The 16,017-nt window shown below is 42.4% G+C and overlaps 1 pseudogene; it reads right to left on the reverse strand.

The window, feature by feature from the left end:
* Positions 1 to 14,861, reverse strand: part of LOC104217095 (glutamine synthetase cytosolic isozyme-like) — a 40,797-nt pseudogene extending 25,936 nt beyond the window's left edge.
* Between the last annotated feature and the right edge of the window lie 1,156 nt (positions 14,862 to 16,017).

Here is a 16,017-nt window from a genome sequence, read left to right on the forward strand (position 1 = left end):
GCGAGTTTAATAAAGTTCTCTTCTTTTGTCCCATTTTAATTTTTGTTTTGTTCTCTTTCTTTCTGAACAGTTCTCTTTTTATTGGTTCTAATGACATGGCATGCACAGCGGATCCTCGACCTAGTCTAATAAATCAATCTGAATCCGACTCAATAATACAAGAGGTCGTTTGTGATGATGAATCTGAATATGACGAAGACGAAGCCTTCGAAGAGATAAACCGAGAACTGTGCCAATTTGAAGAAAAACCCAAACCTAACCTAAATGACACTGAGGCTGTAAATCTAGGAGACACTGATAATGTCCGAGAAACCAAAATTAGCATCCATATTGAGCCGAATGTCAGGGAACAATTGATCAAAACCCTCGTGGAATTCAAAGATGTTTTTGTATGGTCATATGATGATATGCCGGGATTAAGCACCAAGTTAGTGGTTCACAAATTGCCCACTGACCCGGCATACCCTCCGGTCAAGCAAAAGTTAAGGAAATTTAAAACAGAAATGAGTGTAAAGATCAAAGAAGAGGTGATTAAGCAGTTGCACGCGAAAGTCATTCGGGTCACTCAATATCCCGAGTGGTTGGCCAATGTGGTACCAGTTCCAAAGAAGGATGGGAAAATCAGGGTGTGCGTCGACTACCGCAACCTCAACAAAGCAAGTCCCAAGGACAATTTTCCATTGCCCAACATCCATATCTTGATCGATAATTGCGCCGGGCGCGAGATTGGATCCTTCGTGGATTGCTATGCGGGTTATCATCAGATCCTAATGGACGAGGAGGATACGGAAAAGACAGCTTTTATTACGCCATGGGGAACTTATTGCTATCGGGTAATGCCGTTCGGATTGAAGAACGCCGGAGCAACGTACATGCGAGCAATGACTACTGTGTTTCACGACATGATGCACAAAGAAATTGAGGTGTACGTAGATGATGTGATCATAAAGTCTTGGCGTCAAGAGGACCATGTAGCAGACCTAAGGAGATTTTTTCAAAGACTCCAAAGGTATGATATCAAGCTCAACCCGGCCAAATGCGCATTCAGGGTTCCTTCAGGAAAGCTGTTAGGATTCATCGTCAGTCGACGGGGGATTGAGTTAGACCCATACAAGATCGAATCCATCCGAGATTTGCCACCGCCAAAGAACAAAACAGAGGTAATGAGTTTGCTGGGTAGACTCAATTACATCAGCAGGTTCATCGCTCAACTCACAGCAACTTGTGAGCCCATATTTCGGCTGCTGAAAAAGGATGTTGCGGTAAGTTGGACGGCAGAGTGTCAAGAGGCTTTCAACCAAATCAAAGGGTATCTGTCTAATCCACCCGTGTTGGTCCCGCCTAAGCCAGGGAAGCCCTTAATTCTTTATTTAACGGTCCTGGAAAATTCATTTTGTTGTGTACTGGGGCAACATGATGACACAGGAAGGAAGGAGCAGGCCATTTACTATCTCAGCAAGAAATTCATAGTATATGAGGTCAAGTACACTCAGCTCGAGAAAACATGTTGCGCCCTAACTTGGGTAGCTCAGAAGTTGAAACACTACCTGTCCTCGTATACTACTTATCTAATATCCCATTTGGACCCGTTGAAGTACATCTTTCAGAAACCTATGCCCACAGGGAGGTTGGCCAAATGGCAAATTCTGCTCACAGAGTTCGATATCGTCTATGTAACGAGGACCGCCATGAAACCCAAGCACTGGCCGATCATTTGGCAGAGAATCCCGTCGATGAGAAATACGAGCCTTTAAGAACGTATTTTCCCGACGAAGAAGTGATGCATACAAATGGGCGGGAGTTACCCGAGGAACCGGGTTGGAAGCTTTTCTTCGATGGAGCTGCGAACGCGAAAGGGGTTGGAATATGGGCAGTACTCATTTCTGAAATAGGACACCATTATCCTGTTACAGCTCAATTACGCTTCTATTGCACCAATAATATGGCCGAGTATGAAGCTTGCATTTTGGGTCTGCGATTAGCTGCGAACATGGATGTCCAAGACATCTTGGTTTTGGGAGACTCGGACCTCTTGGTACATCAGATTCAGGGTGAATGGGAAACGCGGGATCTAAAACTCATATCATATCGACAATGCTTGCACGACCTGAGCAAGCGATTTCGATCAGTGGAATTCAGACATATCCCGAGAGTTCATAACGAGGTTGCGGACGCATTGGCTACCTTAGCATCAATGTTGCACCACCCTGACAAAATGTATGTTGACCCTCTGCACATCCAGGTTCGTGATCAGCACACTTATTGCAACACGGTGGAAGAAGAAGCATATGGCGAGCCCTGGTTTCATGATATCAAGGAATACCTTAGAATGGGGATATATCCGGAACAGGCCACTGGAGACCAAAAAAGAGCCCTTCGGCATTTGTCGAATGGTTTCTTCCTCAGCGGAGGAGTTTTGTACAAAAGAACCCCGGATTTGGGATTGTTAAGATGTATAGACGCCGGTCAAGCCACGACGGTTATGGCAGAAGTACATGCTGGAGTTTGCGGGCCACATATGAGCGGATATGTATTGGCAAGGAAGATCCTTAGAGCAGGGTATTATTGGCTCACCATGGAACATGACTGTATCACTTTCGTGAGGAAATGCCATCAGTGTCAGATACATGGAGATCTAATTCATTCTCCGCCAACAGAGTTACATACGATGTCAGCACCCTGGCCGTTTGTTGCATGGGGCATGGATGTCATTGGACCTATCGAGCCAGCAGCATCCAACGGTCATAGGTTCATTCTAGTAACCATTGACTACTTCACCAAATGGGTTGAGGCTAAAACCTTCAAGTCGGTAACTAAAAAGGCAGTGGTGGATTTTGTGCACTCCCATATCATCTGCAGATTTGGGATCCCAAAAGTGATCATTACGGACAACGGTGCGAACCTTAACAGCAGTCTGATGAGAGAGGTATGCCAACAATTCAAGATTACACACCGCAATTCCACCCCATATTGCCCCAAGGCGAATGGAGCGGTCGAAGCAGCCAATAAAAACATCAAGAAGATACTGCGAAAGATGGTGGAAGGATCTAGACAATGGCACAAGAGATTACCCTTTGCTTTGTTGGGTTATCGCACTACCGTACGGACTTCCATAGGTGCAACTCCCTATTTGTTGGTATACGGAACTGAGGCCGTAATACCAGCGGAGGTTGAAATTCCGTCCCTCCGGATTGTCGCTGAAGCTGAGATTGATGATAATGAATGGGTCAAAGCTCGATTGGAACAGTTGAGCTTGATAGACGAGAAAAGATTGGTAGCAGTATGCCATGGTCAGTTGTATCAGAAGAAAATGGCAAGGACATATAATAAGAAGGTACGCCCCAGGAAGTTTGAAGTAGGGCAGCAGGTATTGAAGAAGATCTTCCCACATCAGGTTGAGGCAAAAGGCAAGTTCGCCCCAAATTGGCAAGGGCCTTATATCGTGACCAGAGTATTGTCCAATGGAGCTTTGTGTTTGACGGATATCGAGGGAAGATGTGTTGACATGGCTATCAATTCGGATGCAGTCAAGAGATATTATGTGTAATTTCTTTGATTGTGGCAATTATTGGTTCGTTTGGTTGTACTTGGTACTTGTTGGATAATGAAATGACGGAGGCAGTTCTTTCTTCTATCCAAATACTTTTTACCCTTGTTTCCCCCTTTTGAGCCTTAAATTATTCTTTCATATCCCTCTTTTGGAATCACTAATGGAAAAGATATGAAAAAAGAAAAAAAAAGAAAAAAAAAGAAAATTTTAAAAGAAAAAAAAGAAAAAGAGAGAGATAAAAATCACAAGAAATACAAAACCGTGGGAACTACGTTTGACCTGATTCCTCAAAGAGGATACGTAGGCGCCTCACGGCTCGGTCATAGTGTGCATAATGTCCATAGCATGCATAATAGGCTGCGTAATGCACATAGCTCAACATAGAGTAAAAATAAAATCTCCCAAGCAAGAAAACTGGGGCAGAGGTTATGTTTTAAGGTTCCAACAAAGGTTTGATTCCAAAAGTTGTAGCATATCACCCATCAAATTATTTCATTTTGATAGCCTTTCTTTAGCCCCACACCAAAACCAACATTGACGCCCAAAAGACCTCCCGATCAATATCCAAGAGGTGCCAAGTCAGGAAAATAAAGCTGAGAACAATACACTGATCCCCAGCAAAGAAGAGGATCATAAAACTGGAAATGAATTGATAGTCCAAAGGAATCCCCAAAAGAGAGGATCATATCGACAGCACTCCGATCCTCCGTTGAAGAAATAAAATGAGAGAGTCTTGGCGGTGAAAACCTTCGCAGGCACCACAAGGCGACGAAAGATGAGAGATATAAAACGAGAGAGTCTTATTGGTGAAAACCTTCACAGGCACCATAAGGCGCCGGGAGCTGAGGGAAAAGAGAGAGTCTCATTAGTGAAAACCCCTCGAAGGGCACTATGCGGCGACAAGACAGATCAACAAAAGGGTCCACGTTCGCAAAGAAATGGACACCCATTTATCCCCAGCAAGTAAGGTCATCGGGTAAATCGATTGATACAAATAGACTGGGTCGGGAATATATGGTACACGTCATGATCACAAGGACCAGTCAGGTCATCCAGATAAGTTCTTTTTTTTCACCAAGTATTGGTTCAGAAAGATTTTCTCCTTTTCTATCTTTTTCATTTTTCTTTCTAAAATTTGTTTGGAAAAGAATTTTTCAAAGCTTACTACCAGAGACCGAAGGGAATTCATCCGACGCAGGATAACCCCAACCGTCCTAAAGGCTAGCCCCAGGCAACGCAATGCCGTGCCTTGCAGTTCTGGGAGGAAGTAAACTCCTAAAGGGAGTGGTTTCGGGAGTAAAAGCAGACTCCCCCAGCATGTCCTGTAAAGAGAAAGCAGAAAAGGGGATAAATGGAAAACCAATCCCCAGCAAGCAACTTTGTCCACCAACCAGTTGTGGGGGCATAGAGCAAGAAAAGAGAGAGAGAGGAAAAATCATCCCCCATCGGAAAGACACCTCTACCCACCAGGATTAAAACTAACAAAATCCTTTTTGTCTGCTGCAGGAAAATAAAGGGTTGATGATGGCAGCAGGACGCGATGCCAGGGAAATCACCAAAACCGGGGCAGAAAATTTTCTGCCATTGTCAAAAAATTTCTCGGAAGAACGAGGAAACAATTTTAATACTATATGTTCTAGGTCGCCCACCAGTAAAATGCGGGAATACTTTCTGTTCTAGGTCGCCCACCAGTAAAATGCGGGAATACTTTCTGTTCTAGGTCGCCCACCAGTATAATGCGGGAATACTTTCTGTTCTAGGTCGCCCACCAGTAAAATGCGGGAATACTTTCTGTTCTAGGTCGCCCACCAGTAAAATGCGGGAATACTTTCTGTTCTAGGTCGCCCACCAGTAAAATGCGGGAATACTTTCTGTTCTAGGTCGCCCACCAGTAAAATGCGGGAATACATTATGTTCTAGGTCGCCCACCAGTATAATGCGGGAATACATTTCAGTTCTAGGTCGCCCACCAGTAAAATGCGGGAATATTTCAGTTCTAGGTCGCCCACCAGTATAATGCGGGAATACTTTATGTTCTAGGTCGCCCACCAATAAAATGCGGGAATACTTTCTGTTCTAGGTCGCCCACCAGTATAATGCGGGAATACTTTCTGTTCTAGGTCGCCCACCAGTATAATGCGGGAATACTTTATGTTCTAGGTCGCCCACCAGTAAAATGCGGGAATACTTTATGTTCTAGGTCGCCCACCAGTATAATGCGGGAATACTTTCTATTCTAGGTCGCCCACCAGTAAAATGCGGGAATACTTTCTGTTCTAGGTCGCCCACCAGTAAAATGCGGGAATACTTTATGTTCTAGGTCGCCCACCAGTATAATGCGGGAATACATTTCAGTTCTAGGTCGCCCACCAGTAAAATGCGGGAATACTTTCTGTTCTAGGTCGCCCACCAGTAAAATGCGGGAATACTTTATGTTCTAGGTCGCCCACCAGTAAAATGCGGGAATACTTTCTGTTCTAGGTCGCCCACCAGTATAATGCGGGAATACATTTCAGTTCTAGGTCGCCCACCAGTAAAATGCGGGAATATTTCAGTTCTAGGTCACCCACCAGTAAAATGCGGGAATACTTTCTGTTCTAGGTCGCCCACCAGTAAAATGCGGGAATACTTTCTGTTCTAGGTCGCCCACCAGTAAAATGCGGGAATACTTTATGTTCTAGGTCGCCCACCAGTAAAATGCGGGAATACTTTCTGTTCTAGGTCGCCCACCAGTAAAATGCGGGAATACTTTCTGTTCTAGGTCGCCCACTAGTAAAATGCGGGAATACATTATGTTCTAGGTCGTCCACCAGTATAATGCGGGAATACATTTCAGTTCTAGGTCGCCCACTAGTAAAATGCGGGAATATTTCAGTTCTAGGTCGCCCACTAGAATAATGCGGGAATACTTTATGTTCTAGGTCGTCCACCAGTAAAATGCGGGAATACTTTCTGTTCTAGGTCGCCCACCTGTATAATGCGGGAATACTTTCTGTTCTAGGTCGCCTACCAGTAAAATGCGGGAATACTTTATGTTCTAGGTCGCCCACCAGTAAAATGCGGGAATACTTTCTGTTCTAGGTCGCCCACCAGTAAAATGCGGGAATACTTTCTGTTCTAGGTTGCCCACCAGTAAAATGCGGGAATACTTTCTGTTCTAGGTCACCCACCAGTAAAATGCGGGAATACATTATGTTCTAGGTCGCCCACCAGTATAATGCGGGAATACATTTCAGTTCTAGGTCGCCCACCAGTAAAATGCGGGAATATTTCAGTTCTAGGTCGCCCACCAGTATAATGCGGGAATACTTTATGTTCTAGGTCGCCCACCAATAAAATGCGGGAATACTTTATGTTCTAGGTCGCCCACCAGTATAATGCGGGAATACTTTATGTTCTAGGTCGCCCACCAGTAAAATGCGGGAATACTTGCTGTTCTAGGTCGCCCACCAGTATAATGCGGGAATACTTTCTATTCTAGGTCGCCCACCAGTAAAATGCGGGAATACTTTCTGTTCTAGGTCGCCCACCAGTAAAATGCGGGAATACTTTATGTTCTAGGTCGCCCACCAGTATAATGCGGGAATACATTTCAGTTCTAGGTCGCCCACCAGTAAAATGCGGGAATACTTTCTGTTCTAGGTCGCCCACCAGTAAAATGCGGGAATACTTTATGTTCTAGGTCGCCCACCAGTAAAATGCGGGAATACTTTCTGTTCTAGGTCGCCCACCAGTATAATGCGGGAATACATTTCAGTTCTAGGTCGCCCACCAGTAAAATGCGGGAATATTTCAGTTCTAGGTCACCCACCAGTAAAATGCGGGAATACTTTCTGTTCTAGGTCGCCCACCAGTAAAATGCGGGAATACTTTCTGTTCTAGGTCGCCCACCAGTAAAATGCGGGAATACTTTATGTTCTAGGTCGCCCACCAGTAAAATGCGGGAATACTTTCTGTTCTAGGTCGCCCACCAGTAAAATGCGGGAATACTTTCTGTTCTAGGTCGCCCACCAGTAAAATGCAGGAATACATTATGTTCTAGGTCGCCCACCAGTATAATGTGGGAATACATTTCAGTTCTAGGTCGCCCACCAGTAAAATGCGGGAATATTTTAGTTCTAGGTCGCCCACTAGTATAATGCGGGAATACTTTATGTTCTAGGTCGTCCACCAGTAAAATGCGGGAATACTTTCTGTTCTAGGTCGCCCACCTGTATAATGCGGGAATACTTTCTGTTCTAGGTCGCCCACCAGTAAAATGCGGGAATACTTTCTGTTCTAGGTCGCCCACCAGTAAAATGCGGGAATACTTTATGTTCTAGGTCGCCCACCAGTAAAATGCGGGAATACTTTCTGTTCTAGGTCGCCCACCAGTAAAATGCGGGAATACATTTATGTTCTAGGTCGCCCACCAGTAAAATGCGGGAATACTTTCTGTTCTAGGTCGCCCACCAGTAAAATGCGGGAATACTTTCTGTTCTAGGTCGCCCACCAGTAAAATGCGGGAATACTTTATGTTCTAGGTCGCCCACCAGTAAAATGCGGGAATACTTTCTGTTCTAGGTCGCCCACCAGTAAAATGCGGGAATACATTATGTTCTAGGTCGCCCACCAGTATAATGCGGGAATACATTTCATTTCTAGGTCGCCCACCAGTAAAATGCGGGAATATTTCTGTTCTAGGTCGCCCACCAGTATAATGCGGGAATACATTCTGTTCTAGGTCGTCCACCAGTAAAATGTGGGAATACTTTATGTTCTAGGTCGCCCACCAGTAAAATGCGGGAATACATTTCTGTTCTAGGTCGCCCACCAGTATAGTGCGGGAATACATTTCAGTTCTAGGTCGCCCACCAATATAATGCGGGAATACTTTTCAGTTCTAGGTCGCCCACCAGTATAATGCGGGAATACCATTATGTTCTAGGTCACCCACCAGTATAATGCGGGCATACATTTCATAATTTTGCATTCAGACAGCTTTTTAGTCTTGTACTACAAATTTTGGAATCAGTAACCCTACCGGAAGGCAGAAGGTTACAACAGGAATCCCCAGCAAGGAAACAATAAAAAAACCCCAGCACCGGGAAGCAGAAGGGTGCAAACTCAATTGCATGCGGCAAAAGGAAGAAAGGACGCGTTTTGAAAGAAGCAGTTTGTGAACATTAGACCATGCCCAACATAACAAATTGGATGAAGAGAGTCGTGCCACCAGAGGAACCATTGAAAAGCTTATTGAAGAAGGTCATATCCCCAGCGGACCAAGCAAAATGATGAAAACTGGTGCTCAGAAGAGCAAAGGGCCAGTACCATCCCTCAAGTTCACAAAATAAAAGCATCGGAGGAAAGCGCAAGCCGACAAGAAAGCGAGGCGACAAGAACAAGTTGAAGATAGATGAGATCTTATGATCCATAGTATAGCCTAGCTTCTTGCTTTCTTTTCATCCCAATGTAACAAGGAGATCGGTAAGCGATGACAGCATACAGCAGCATGTAACAACACAACCACAGCAAACATGACAGTCACACGGTAGTCCCAGCTACCAAAACTTCCCGAACTACATTGACCTGATTCCTGTTCAGCCCAGGATATGTAGGAAACCTCTGAAACAAAGGTTCGGTCAAATCTTTTTCGAAAAAATGCTTCACACGGAGTACTCGGACGAGCAAAAATCGCCCGCTTTGTCTTTGCGCGAAAACCCTTCGTGTCTTCGGGCAAAGAGGGGCAGCTGTAAGCACGTGATTTTTGCTCCACGAACAATCACTCCAAAAGAAATCAAAAATAATAAATGGCATCGCGGTACAATTTTCACGTGACATGGGCTGGTAGTCATTTGTGTTTCTGTCCATTTTTTTTATTGAGTCTCAACAAACAAAATACAAAATATGTATGTCTTGGTAATTAAACCATAATTCGGTCATTAAAAGAAAATTCACAAAATATGCATCTTTTATTCTAGGATGTGATTTAACCTATTTAAATATTTTAATATGTGTGTGATAAATGTGTTAAGTGTTAATTAATGGGTGTTTTAAATTTCGTTTTATTTTTAATTGTGTTTAAAATTAGAAAACAAAAGAATTAATGCAAATTGTTTAGAAATCGGAGTGGGCCTATTTATTCTGAATTTTGAGGCCCAAAATTAATTGCATCTGACCCAGTCCAAACCAGGCCTGCTCAGGCAAATCCCCCCAAACAACGCCGTATAAAGGCGTTTGATCTGTGCCGTCCGTCCAGGCCAATCCAACGGCCCAGGACCTTCTTTCAGCAACCCATTTCCAAACCCGACCCAGTAACCGGTTCAACCCAACCCCTCACTTAAACCAAACGACCCCGTTTCTATACCAAACGACCCCGTCTCGTCCATCACCAGTAGATCCAAGCCGTTGAGATCAATTGATCTAACGGCCCTGATCTATCTCCCCCTTCCGTATATAAACCCTCCATCACACCCCACGCCCCCTATCCAAACACCCCCCGGTTCCATCGTCCCCAAGAGCCCAACCCTAACGTCCCAAACCCTAGTCGCCCCCCTTCACCTTCCCCGTAAAGCCGGCGGCAAGGACGCCGGTGACCACCCCCTTAACACCCCTGATGCATCTCACCACCCCAAACCCAAATCTACTACCCCCTAGCCTCGAATCACCCTCCATCATCTCGAATCTTGATTTGAAGATTCTAGACCAAACCCCGATCTACACCAAACCAACCCAAACTCACAATGGACAACCCACTGACCTCCCTCGTGACCAAACTAAGCTTGGTTTGGTCCGAATCTACCCACAAATCCTAAAATCTCAAATCTGAGGATCCAAACCCTAGAACACAAGAACCTGGGGAATTCGGCCAGTTTTAATAGGGGTTTGAGGTCTAATAGACCTTAATCAAGGTGTTCTCGGTTGAGAACACCCCGATTAAAGTTTGTTCGGCCTCAAATGGTCAAATCTAATTCAGACCTGGGTCGGCTTTGGTTGAACATTTTCAGTAAGTTTTCTTTTTCTTTTCAGTTTTGTTTAAGTATTGTCCGAATTTGTTAAGCATGTTTTGTTGTAGTTGTTTGGTGTTTCTGATATTTTTTCAATTTTCTTCCGTCTTTGTAAAGACCTTTTATTTGGTCACTTGTTCTTCTGTGTATATGTGAATACGTCTTGTGATATATATGCTCGATGAGATTAGTCGTCGCATAAATAATTCATATGGCCTCCCAATATTGTGCAAAGTTGTCTGAAGTTATTCAGGACCCCGTACGTGTTGTTTATTTAATCGACTTGTTATACCTGGTTATAATTAGTATAGTCGACCTGATAAACATCGTCGATTAATTTTCTATGACTGAATGATCAAATGGATTAACAACTTCACATGACTGATCGAACCCTGTCATTGACTGAATGCCCGACATTGTTTGAAATTAGTTTGTTTGCATTGCAAAACAACTGAAAAGATTCAGTCCAGGGCAGCTCTGAATTTGAACTTTCATGAGTTCAAAAATGCCCTACTGTTGCAAAGGGTTAATACAGTAATAACCAGGGTTTTAACAAGGGTAATTTGGGTGTAAAAAAGAGCAGAAATGATTAGTTTAAATGAGCTGACAAATAGGGTACTGGATTAGGATTAAAATAATGTAATAGTGGGGAGCCAAACTTGTTAGCATGGGGCTGATTGAATAAAAAAGGGCTGCCCATGCTTTTGGGCAGAAAATACAGGCTAAAGGCCTGTCGAATGGATGGGCATGGGGGAATACTTTTAGTTTAAAAAGAATTTATGGGCAGAAAGGAGAAAAAGGGGTTCAAGACAGCTTAGTGCTTGCCATTTCTGCCTATAAATGGGACTGTTTCAGAACATAAAAGGGGCTGGACTTTTAGTCTTCAGAAATAGAAAGAAACATAAAGAAATTTTTAGAATATTGTAACCAAACACTGTTTGAAAACTGCTTAGGAGTTCCAGTTGGCCAAGCTGTCTTTGCTAATTGTTGTTGGTTATTTGCCGAGCTGTTTGTGATTGTTGAACTGTTAGTGCTGTTACATTGAATACTCTGGTTTTTTCTACTGGGTCACCATTCTGTTTTTGGGACTGCTTGTTTGTTGCTCGGCCACTTGTGAACTTCATCATTGTGGCTGGTTGTTTGTTGCTGTGTTGTTGCTGTTTATCTGCTGCTGCTATATTCGCTGCATATGACTCAACTGACCATTCTCCTTCTTCTTTTACCTTGTTATACCAGGTACACCATTAATAGTGTCAATGTAACTTGAAAGTTGAGCATGAATATAAAAGAGAAGAGCTGAAGATGTTTATTTCATACATAGACTGTTATATTAAACCTTATGTAATGTATAATAGTTTGCAGTCTTGTTTGGATACTGAAGGTAGCTTGCACGCCTAGTAGATATCAATGTATGGTGATTGAATGTTAGTTTGTATATGTATGCTGTTAGATAAAAGTATTCCCAATGCAGTAGGTTGTATCTTAGACTTAGTCTAAATGTGTATCATATTCTTTAATACATGCCAAGCATGAAAACTATCCATTACTAGTTAGGTTCATTTCCTTTTGATAAACTGCCTTATTATAAGTGATAAACCACACCTTTAGAACAAAGAACACAAGTTTACGGTCTCAACCTCATGAAGGTCGAGCCCAAGTTGAAACGGACCAAGCAGGCCTCGTCGGAAAATCAGTGGCCCAAGCCTGGCCAATCCCGCACAAAACTGGGTTTGGGCCCATGAGATTCGATCGCTTGTCCGTGGGGCGCAGCCTTGTTTCTGATTTTTTAAAGCATTCTGAATCCTGCTATAAATGACCTGCAAGCATATAATTAACTAGGACTATCTCTGCTTTCAATCAGTAGAGACAAACGCGACAAGAAACGTAGTTGCTATAGGATATCCTTTTAAAATAAAGACGAGATGAGCCTCGACAAATAAAAAATGCACAAGTTGCGGGGCCCTCGTTAAATGTATATATCGAAGCATTCAGTTTCCAGGACGGGTCGTTTAGCAAATCTCACGGCCCTCCCAGAATAATAACGCGATAGTCTCTTTAAGCACGTATTTAATAATGTTATCTCCTTAAACTCGGGTGCACATTTATGTGACCCAAATCCAAATCTCAACGGAATCAAAATGTGTCTCTAATCACGGGTACATTGATTGTGGCGTGGTCTGAGATGCATTTCCATGACGTTGCAAATTCTTTTTATAAGGAATGAGACGAGCCTCGACAAATAAAAACGTACAAAGTGCGGGGCCCTCTAAATGTATACATATTAAAAATACTTAGAATTCGGGATAGGCCGTTTAGCGAATTTCATGGCCTTCCCCAAAATAACAATACGCTAGTTGCTTTAAGCGCGCCTTTAATAATTTATTTTCCTTAACTCGGGTGCACATTTATGTGACCCAAATCCAAATCTCAACCAAGTCGAGATATGTCAACAACCACGTGTACATTGATGTAACGTGGTTCGAGATATATTTTCACGACGTTGCAATTCCTTGTAAAAATAATGATAATAATTATGAAAGCGGTAAAAAGTTAAAATTTGCACATAAGTTCATATTTGTATAAAATCAGATAATCAAGCCAAACATAACAGTTGAGCGACCGTGCTAGAACCACGGAACTCGGGAATGCCTAACACTTTCTCCCGGGTTAACAGAATTCCTTATCCGGATTTCTGGTACGCAGACTGTAATATGGAGTCATTCTTTTCCTCGATTCGGGATTAAAATTGGTGACTTGGGACACCCTAAAACCTCCCAAGTGGCGACTCTGAAATAAATAAACCAATCCCGTTTCGATTGTCCTTTAATTGGAAAAAACTCCCTTGCGCCCCCTCTCGGGTGCGGAAAAAGGAGGTGTGACAGAGACGAATTAAGAATCAAAGATGGGTGATAAAATGGCCAGATATTTGACATATTGATGTAAAAAAAAACAGCAACCCGGTGCACTAAGCTCCTGCTATGCGGGGTCCGGGAAAGGGCCGGACTACAAAGGTTTATTGTACGCAATCTTACCCTACATTTATGCAAGAGGCTGCTTCATGGCTCAAGCCCGTGACCTCTTGGTCACACGGCAGAAACTTTATTCGTTACGTCAAGGCTCCCCGATGTGAAAACACAAATTCTCGGTATAATAAAAGATTAATCTCCATAAACAAACCTAACCTCAACAGGTTTTGGATCAAAAGAAACAATTACACCAGCTGCTTCTGCAATCCTCTGTTAGAACCACAACAAAGAAACTTAAAGTAGGACGTTAAAACTTCCTTTTAACTTTTCCTTGAAGTGAAAGAGAACTACCACAACGAGCAACCCAAAGGTCATCACAAGGAGAAATGCCTACTGCTGGTCCAACTTGGAATTCCCACTAGATCAAAACAAAGTAAAAACATAAGTTAGGTGCAATTTGAGGGGCAACAAATAGTTTCAATCACAAATAGACATGAACCAAATAACATTGCAAGCATAATGATACTGGAATCACGACTCCCCGCCCTCTGGACCAGACATGAGGTTTTTCCCTAATCCAACTCTCTGCAATATCCTCTCTTGACCACATCATGGGGTTTACATGAAAGTGTTCTTTTTTTCTTCTTACAGTTTTACCTGGCCTGCCATAACTTCCGCATTAATTCCACCAATGTTGATGCCGGCGTATAAACAAGCTTTGTAGTGGGAGTTGACAATATCTCGGCCAAAGGCTTTGTCTGCGCCAACTGAACAATAGTAAGGTCCCTAAGAAAAGTTTATTATGCCATACAGATATTTGTTTATGAAACCAGGAAACATTAACTATGAAAATGAAACAAAGAACTTGAAGAATAGCTTCTTATCACTACCTGAGGGCCAAGATATCCTCCAATTGGCCACCCAAGTGGCCAATTCAGATTTTTCTGCATCAATGTGTACTCCGTTGATAATGATAGAGAGAAATTCTCAAGAATTACTAAACATACACATAAAAATACAAACTTTTACTAATCATAGTTTTCCATTGCAACGTCCATGAAACTTACCATAATACAAAATATATTCAACTTACTTTCGTAGTAACCCATACCCCAGGGGAATTCGAATTCCCGCCACCTCCTTTAAAGAGAGGTGTCCTAACCACTAGACTATGGGGTATATTGAATAAACTTTGACTAAGAATAAGGCTCCCTTCTCTTCCACTCTATCTCCTTATTGGATTGGTAGGTACATTCCTCTCTTCTTTTAGTCGACTAGACTTCGCTCATATCCTATTCTTCATTATAGAAGGTTCTTTATTCCAAATACTGGCGAATCACCTTCATTCAATGCTAGCATCTCCAGTAATACATTTCAAGACCAAGTCAGAAGTCAGTAATACGGAGGGTTACAACAAAAATACCCCCAGCATGAATCCCATTTCAGAAATCAGAAAGAAGACTACAAGAGCAAGTCGAAGATAGATAAGATTCTGTAATCATTAGTTTAGCTTAGCTTTTTGTTTTCTTTCTAGCAATGGTGTAATAAGGAGGTCGGAAAGCAGTAGTAACAACATGCAACAACAGTAACAGCAACATTGCAGTCCCATGGTAGTCCCAGCTACCAAAACTTCCCGAACTACATTAATCTGACTCTCTTTTAGCCAGGGATATGTAGGAAACCTGTGAAGCAAAGGTTCGGTTAAATCTCTTCAAAAATGCTTCACACGGAGTATTCCAACGGGCAAATATCGCTCGTATCCGCTCACTTTATCTTTGCACGAAAACTCTTTGTGTTTTCAGACAAAGAGGGGCAACTGTGAGCACGTGATTTTTGCTTCACGAAAACTACCCCAAAAGAAATCAAAAAATAAAACAAATTGCCTTTGGGTACAATTTTGAGAATTTTGCGTGACATTTTGGATAATTATTTTTGTCTGTGAATGTTTACCTTGTTTTAAGTAATTGAAAAATATCAAAATACCTGTTGCGTGCATATTTAGGATTTAATTATGCATTTTTGAATTAATTAAACCATGTCCTATTTTAAAGAATGAAAATCACAAAAATATGAATCTTTGGCAGCTTTGTCATTTTTATTGTTTAATTGTGTGATTTTATTTTAATCAATATTTGATATTGTGTGTTAATTATTGTTAAGGGTTAATTAATATCTTTTTAAAATAATCTTGGTTTTACAATTTATTTTAGGAATTTTGGTATTTAGGAATTAAAAGGAAAATGAAAGAAAAAGAAGAAAAGAGTGAAAATCGGATTGGGCCATTATTTTTGGACCAAAAATCAGGCCCAAATCACTCATGTACCAGGTCCAGTTGGCCTGGCCAGAGACGTCTTAAAACGACGTCATTTGGTCACTCTTAATCAAGACCGTGGGATTAAATCGATCCAACGGCTGAGATTCAATCTCCCTTACCCGTTCCCAAACCCGACCCGTCTACCCCGAACCAAACCCGCCTCAGTACTTAACTAAAACGACCCCGTTTGACCCCCTAACC

The sequence above is a fragment of the Nicotiana sylvestris genome, chromosome 10, assembly GCF_000393655.2.
Source record: "Nicotiana sylvestris chromosome 10, ASM39365v2, whole genome shotgun sequence".
NCBI lineage: Eukaryota > Viridiplantae > Streptophyta > Magnoliopsida > Solanales > Solanaceae > Nicotiana > Nicotiana sylvestris.